Consider the following 8176-nt stretch of genomic DNA (forward strand, 5'->3'; position numbering starts at 1 on the left):
GTTGGGCAATAGAGACCTAAACCCAGCAATTAAGCTTTTTTTGTGGTACATTCAGTAAAATACAGTTAAGATAAGAAAACATTTGGAAACAATAGGAAATTAGCTAAATAAGGAAAGTGTTTGGGATAACGGGAAAACACTGTGGAAACCATCACTGTTAAATAATGTAAAGGTGGGTTAAAATGGCCCCTTTCTAAAAAAAAAAAAAAAAAAAAAAAAAAAAAAAAAAAAAATCCATCCACACAGAGGACAGGAAGCAGTTTGTGAGTCCTGCAGTCAGATTTTACTTTTGAGGAAGATGACAAGACTAGGCCACTCTGGGCAGAGTAACTGGGCCCAGTCAGTCAGTACCTTCCTGTCTGAGACCGACTACAGCCTGGAGGAAGACTAGTGGATGCAGCCCCTCCCCCAGGCTCAGGAGCATGCAGCTGGGCTTCCCCATTGAGCATCAAGCTATCTGCCTGGCCAAGTCCCATGACTGGCTGCTGTGCCCCCTCCCCAGCATGCCCAGCAGGATGCCCTGGGATGGCGTGTGAATGGCTTGGTGCCCCTGCTCCAGCCTCAGCTGGAACAAAGGGTTCTGCCAGGGTCACTTTCCTCCCTCAGAGCATTCATCTAACCCACTGTGCTGTTGCAGCTGGGGAAGGAGGGGGCCAGCCTCATCTCTTCCCCTTCTCCTCCCCTCAGCTGGGCCCTGATCTCAAGCTAGACTGGAAAAGGGAAGGAGTCAGCTCTACCTTGCCATGCCTGTTCCTTAACTATTCACCTGCCCAGCTTTTCTCTCATCATTCTCCTTGATGCACAGCTTCACCTCCTATTTCAATCACTTAGTATGATACAGGGCTTGGATCCTGGAATAAAAGGGTGTAATGCCATGGTCTCAAATGCAATGAGAGAACTCTAGACCTCTGTCTCTCTACTTTATTCCTAAGGAGAAGTGTGAGGATAAGAGAGAGCTTCCTAACCTGAGATGGATGGATAGATGGATGGCCAGTCTTTGGCATCTGTGAACCTATGAAGTTATAGGCAAAATGTACATTTCTGGGGTGAGGGACAACAGATTCCCACCAGATTCTTAACTGAGGCCTGGCCTTTCCCTCAACACTCTACATATAAGGGATCTAGCTACCCTAGGAAAAATGCACAATTTCCTGAGGATTTCAAGTAGAGTATGTTTAGGAGGAATGACATCTCTGCATATTTCATAGGAAGGCCTTACTATAAGCCCAGCACTGTCTTCCTACAAATGCAAGCTGAGAGTTGTTCTCCAGGGAAATTGAAGATTAGCTGCCCCAGGCTCCAGCCTGTCCCTTTCTTCTTATACCTAGAGAATTGTGAAGTAAGGGCATCTCTCACTAAGATCCTGGTGACAGCACCTGAGGAGCCCTGGCTCAGCACAGTACCAGAACCTGTTTAGGGAACCCTAGTTAGATTCAAATGCAAAGAACCTTCCATGCAAGGAAGCTCCTGACACAAATCCCCTTCATGGGGAAGCTGCAGGAGGCATATAGAACTTAACCAGTAAGCTTAAGACTTAATCAGTGGGGCTGGAGAGTTGGCTCAGTAGTTAAGAGCACAGACTACTTTTACAGAGGACCCGGGTCTAACCCCCAGCACCCACATAACAGTTAACAACAATCAATAGCTGTAGTTCCAGGGGATCTGATGTCTTCCTCTAACCTCTGCAGACTTTTGTGCCACAGGTACACTTACACACATGCAGGCAATATACTTATGAGTGTGTATAAATAAAAATAAAAGACATGGTAGGGCATGGTGGCGCACAGCTGTAGTCCCTGCACTTGGGAGGCAGTGGCAGGTGGGTCTCTGTGAGTTTAAGGCCATCCTGGTCTACATAGTGAGTTCCAGGCCAGCTGGGGCTACAGGGAGACCCTGTTTCAAAAAGACCCCCCCCAAAAAAAGACTTAATCAGTAAGTTTTTGTGGTAATCAATTTTTGTCCCTCGGGAAGCATTTGGCAACAAGGAGAAATTTTGATTGTCACAACTAGTGGTACTACTGGCATCAGGTGGCTAGAAGCCAAGATGCGGCTAAACAGCCTAACAGTGCACAGGATCTCCTGGCTCCCAATAGAGATTGAGAAACACTGCTAGCCCCACACAGCAGGCAGCAGATTCACTTGGAGGGAAGTCCAGAAAAAAGCCATAAGAAAGATAGGAAGAAAGGAGAAAACAGAGGGAGACAGAGGAAAAAGCCTTAGATCTGGAGCAGATGGGCAGTCCTGGGTTCCACCAGTCAGGTGTATGTATGACCTTGTATAAGTTGCTTAGCTCCCTGAGACTCAGTTTCCTTTAAAAAAAAAATATTTTATTTATTTATTTATTTACTTTTTTTTTTTATTTTTTTTTTGTCTTTTTGAGACAGGGTCTCCCTTGTAGCCCCAGCTGGCCTGGAACTCACTATGTAGACCAGGCTGGCCTTGAACTCACAGAGACCCGCCTGCCTCTGCCTCCCGAGTGCTGGGATTAAAGGCATGCACCACCACGCCTGGCAAACCGGGCCACTCTGCATTGGCCGGGAATCTAATCCGGGTCGACTGCTTGGAAGGCAGCTATGCTCACCACTATACCACCAATGCCACACTTTATTTATTATTTTTATTTTATATGTATGAGTGTATTGCCTGCATGTATGTAAGTGCACCTATGTTGTGCAATGCCTGTGGAGGTTAAAAGAAAGCTTCAGATTCCCTTGAAATTGGAGTTATGAACGATTGTTAGCCACCATGTGGGTGCTGGGAATCGAATCCGGGTCCTCTGCAAGAGCAGCCAGTGCTCTTAACCATTGAGCCATCTTTCCAGCCCCCCTCCCTTTTTTAAAGTGGTATCAAATTCAGGCAGGCCTCACATATACCAAGCAGGTGGTTTGACACATCTCCAAGCCCTCTTTGTTTTTTTTGTTTTTTTTTTTTTGAGACAGGGTCTTCATGGCCTGGAACTTGCTATGTAGACCAGACTGGCCTCAAACTCAGCTCTGCTTGTCTCTGCCTCCTCAGTGCTGGGATTAAAGACGTGTACCACCACACCCAGCTCTAGCCCTTTTTTTACTTTTTATTTTAAGACAGGGTTTTATTAAGTTACTGGCCCTCCAACTCACTCTATAGATCAGACAGGCCTTAAACTTTCTTGAAAGCCTCCTGCTTTGGTATCTCAATTATCTGAGATTACAGGCTTGCATCACCATGCTTAATTTAGTTTCTTAATTCCTTATCAAAAAAAAAAAAAGTAAGAAAAAAAAGCCACAAGAATTAGACAAGAAATAAACATGGAAGAAACCAACTTTATGCCATGGCACAGTGGAAATTCCCAATGATTGAAGATGGGAGATGGCAGGTATGGGGATGCAGATTTTTCTAAAAGACCTTGATTTGGGGGATTGTTGAGTTCCAGAGATGGGACAGCAAGATCAGCAGTACTGTGGCATTCATGCAAGTGAAAAAAGGGTACTGAAGGTAGAGAGTACCTTCAGCCCTTTTTCCAGGGCCCCACCCCTGCCTTTGACTGAGTGGTAACAGAAATTCTGATTTCCCGGTGCAAGGTTCAGGAACAAAGCATTCTATCAGCTGTGCATCAAGTAAATTGCAGGTGGCTAAGGATGCACAACTTCCTGCATGTCTGAGCTGAGCGCTGCAGTGAAGGTCAGGCAGCCACCAGTCAGACAAACTCTTGACTTGGGCATTCATATTGTAGGACCCTGAGACCCTCTTCATTCACCCACTACCCCCAATCCCTCCAGACCCCAACTAATTGCTCTTTTAGCTTCTGTAAAATGCTTGGCAGCTGCTTTAGACATGCCTAGACATGCCCTGACCCCCGCCTGCTATCCCCCCCCTTGCAGGAAACTATAGATTAAGCAAGCCTGGGGATGAAAACTGCCCTATAAGGTAAAAACGGAGACTCCTGGCCCCAAAGATAACAGTCAGCACATTTCACAGCTCTGAGAATAGCACCTACCAATAAGAAACTTCCAGGGCTGCATCTTATACATCCAATCAGTTTAAAATTATGTTGGCGTGCATGGGCTCCTTGAACCAACCAAAATGTATCTTTGGTATCCCCCTCCTCTCTTTTTCTAAAACCTATAAAAGGCTCCACTCTCCCTTACTCTGGGCTCTCAGCACAGATCCGTTGAGTTGGTGAGATCTGAGAGCCCAAGCTTAAGCCCGAATAAACCATAAACCCTTGCTTTTGCATTTTGGTATGTTGGGTCCTCGGTGGTCTTTTCGGGGTCCAGTGGATGAGGTACAACATTTGGGGGTTCTCCCAGGATCCCCCCAGAGACCCCCAAGAGCAACCGACCCCAAAAGGTTTGTGATCAACCGGCCGGGTAAGTTTTTGTAAAACTGTGTGTGTGCCTGTCTTCTCTATGCTTTCGCTTTGGTCACGGCTACCTGATCTCAGTTTTTCTTTGTTGCTGAAACACTAGCGAGGCAACCTGGAGGATTCGGGAGACATCCCCATCCTCGTCGGGGTGGGTGTTCCTCATCAGACACGCCACCAGGACGCTAGTCCATCTGAAACCTCAGAGGACCTCGCCACCCTGTTGGGACACGCATGTCCTATCCGTACGGTCTTTGGCATAATCGAGTCGGGGAACTCACACTGCCGAGAGTCCAGATCATCTGAAAGCCACGGTAGTTTATTCTGGGCCCTCTGTTTGTCTGTGTCGTTCTTGTGTCTTGTGATCCTCGTTCTAATTTCTTTGTTGACAAAACGGACAGGACCGATAAATACTATGGGCAACACCCCATCTTCCCCTCTAGATCTTACACGCACCATCTTCCCCTCTAGATCTTACACTAGTCCACTGGGGGCATGTTAAGATGATTGCCCATAGCAATAGTGTAGATGTAAAGAAAAAGAAATGGTCAACTTTATGTTCAGTTAATTGGCCCTCCTTCAATGTTGGATGGCCCCCTGAAGGGACTTTTAACCTGAGTTTGATTTCCAGGGTAGAGGACCATGTCTTCCGCCCATGGACGGGCCACCAGGACCAGATCCCATACATCATGACCTGGCGAGGCCTCATCGAACGACCTGATGCTCCCCCACCCCCACATGGGTTGGGTCAAGTCCTTCCTTCCCCCAATTAATCCAACTGCTCCCCCTCCACTTCTGCAGGTCCTCCCTCTCAGACCAAAGGCGGAAGAGAAACCCATTCTCCAGGGCGGCACGGAGGAGAATGACATCTTTCCCCCCACCCTACTCCTCTCAGATGGGCACCCCGCCAATGGTGCCACAAGTGCAGGCCCCACCTCCTAACCCTGAGGAGGCACCATTGCCTCCACAGGGACCTGCGCAGGCCACACGGAGCCGGAGGGGGGCAGCCCCCCAGCCTGACACTATTGTCCTCCCCCTCCGGCCAGTGGGGCCCCCAGATGGAGAGGGCAATCAGCCCTTTCATTACTGGCCCTTTGCCACCAGTGATCTTTACAATTGGCACTCACAGAATGCGCCTTTCTCTGAAAACCCCACGGACTTGGTTAACTTATTGGAAACTGTTTTCTTCACTCACCAGCCCACCTGGGACGATTGCCACCAGCTCCTGAGTGTCCTGTTCACTACTGAGGAGCAAAACAGGGTCCTGGAGGCAGCCCAGAAATTGGTTCCGGGCCCCACCGGGGACCCTACCACAGACCCAGGCATCATTAATGCCAGCTTTCCCCCTAGCCGTCCCAACTGGCAGAAGGTAAGGAGAGGCTCCTGGTCTACTGCCAGACGCTGTTAGCGGGTCTCAAAATGGCGGCTCGAAAAACCACCAAAATCCTGACATCAAGAGAAAGTTACAGTCTTTAGATAGACTAGGAGAAAAGAATCTTAGGGACTTAATAGCAATGGCGGAAAAGGTTTATAATAGAAGGGAGACAGCAGAACAAAGAGAGGAAAGAAAAGAAAAAAGACAGGAAGCAAGCCTGACCAGGGTCCTGGAGAGACAACAGGCCCACCACAAGAAGGACCTCAGAGATATTATTGGCGACCAACCCCCAGTACAGAGGGAGCTCACCAGCGGGATCCAGACCACGAAATAAGGTAGGGAAAAACCAGTGTACGTACTGCAAGGAGGAAGGGCACTGGGTGAAGGACTTCCCCAAGAAGAATAAGCGATCAGCTAAGGTATTACCGGCTCTAATTGGGGGTGAAGACAGTGACTAAGGGAGACAGGGCTCAGGTCCCCTCCCTGAAGCCAGGGTAACCCTGAAAATAAGTTTATGGTGGATACCAGTGCCCAGAATTTGGTTTTATTGGAGCCAAGAGGGCCAGTGTCCTCCAGAACTACATGGGTACAGGGGGCAACAGGAACAAAGCCCTATTCATGGACTACCTGAAGAACAGTAGATTTAGGGAAGGGCCAGGTATCCCACTCATTTCTAGTAATCCCAGAATGTCCCTATCCACTTCTGGGCAGAGATTTATTGTCAAAAATGAGGGCACAGATCCACTTCACAGCTAAAGGAGCCACCCTGCTTCACAACGGGGCACCGGTTCAGGTTCTAGTCACCAACGACCTGACTGAGGAATACAGACTCCATCAGGAGCCAATCCAACCAAACCCTGATATATCAGATTGGCTCCAAAAATTTCCCCAAGCCTGGGCAGAAACAGGGGGTATGGGTCTGGCAGGACACAGGCCTCCTGTATATGTTGAACTCAAAGCAGGGGCGGACCCTGTTAAAGTGCACCAGTATCCTATGCCCCTAGAGGCAAAACGTGGAATTACCCCACATATCAGAAGATTAATGGAACTGGGGGTGCTGAGAATGACCCAGTCTGCCTGGAACACCCCACTCCTGCCTGTCAAAAAGCCACAATCCAGGGACTATAGAGCGGTACAAGATTTGACGGAGGTGAACAAGAGAGTCATTGACATTCATCCCACTGTCCCCAACCCTTATATGTTACTCAGTACCCTACCACCAGATTGGCAATGGTATACAGTTCTGGACCTCAAGGATGCCTTCTTCAGCCTGCCACTAGCTCCCAGCAGTCAGCCCTACTTTGCCTTTGAGCACGATCCAGAGGCAGGAATCAGTGGCCAGCTGACCTGGACGCAACTGCCTCAAGGGTTTAAAAATTCTCCAACTATATTCGATGAGGCCCTGCATGAAGATCTGGGTGAGTACAGAGCCCAACACCCTGACATAAGCCTGTTACAATATGTAGATGACTTATTGATCGCAGCGCCAGATCAGAAGTCCTGCCTGGAGTGGACAGAGGACTTACTCCACATATTTGGGGACTTGGGATACTGGGCCTCAGCAAAAAAGCTCAGATATATCTGCAAGAAGTGACTTACCTAGGGAACATCCTCAAGGAGGGGCAGCGGTGGTTGACTAAGGCCTGCAAAGAGACTGTGCTAAAGATACCTGCACCAACCTCCAGAACAGGTGAGGAATTCCTGGGTACCGCGGGGTTCTGCCACCTCTGGATTTTGGGGTTCGCCAAAATTGCAAAACCCCTATATGAAGCTACTAAAGAAGGACAGGACTTCAACTGGATGCAGGTAAGGCAAGAGGCCTGTGAAACCCTAAAACACAAGCTCTTAGAGGCCCCTGCCCTAGGACTACCAGACGTAAGTAAACCTTTCTGTCTATATGTGGATGAACATAAAGGTATTGTGAAAGGGATCCTCACCCAGAGAGTAGGCCCCTGGAAGAGACCTATTGCATACCTATCAAAGAATATAGACCCTGTAGCAGCTGGATGGCCCCCCTGCCTGCGAATTATAGCAGCAGTGGCCCTGCTGGTTAAGGATGCTAACAAGTTAACCCTGGGACAGGACCTCCTTGTGGCAACCCCTCATGTCCTTGAGGGGGTGCTCAAGAACCCCCCCATCCATGGTTGAGCAATGCCCGATTAGCTCATTATCAGGCTCTGCTCCTAAATCCGCCCAGGATCACCTTCCAGGTACCAACAGCCCTGAACCCAGCCATGCTGTTGCCAGATCCCAATCTCTGGGACCCACTCCACGACTGTACTGAAATTCTGGCTCAGGTGCATTGCATCAGACCTGACCTGAAGGATGTTCCCTTGCCTGATGCCAAAGAAACCTGGTACATGGATGGAAGCAGCTTCATCAGAAATGGTAAAAGGCATGCTGAGGGAGCGGTCACAACCACCTCGAGAGTCATTTGGGCTGAGCCACTGCCAATAGGTACA

At 48.8% G+C, this 8176-nt stretch overlaps 1 protein-coding gene and 1 non-coding gene across 2 annotated transcripts in view; both read right to left on the reverse strand.

The window, feature by feature from the left end:
• The window catches only part of Lrp4 (LDL receptor related protein 4), a 77143-nt gene that overhangs the window by 45259 nt on the left and 23708 nt on the right, over positions 1 to 8176 (reverse strand). The window lies entirely within an intron of this gene.
• On the reverse strand, positions 2527 to 2598 carry Trnag-ucc. The gene has a single exon. It is a non-coding gene; the product is annotated as a tRNA-Gly (tRNA).

This window comes from Nannospalax galili, unplaced genomic scaffold (assembly GCF_000622305.1).
Source record: "Nannospalax galili isolate Female #2095 unplaced genomic scaffold, S.galili_v1.0 scaffold1200, whole genome shotgun sequence".
Classification (NCBI taxonomy): domain Eukaryota; kingdom Metazoa; phylum Chordata; class Mammalia; order Rodentia; family Spalacidae; genus Nannospalax; species Nannospalax galili.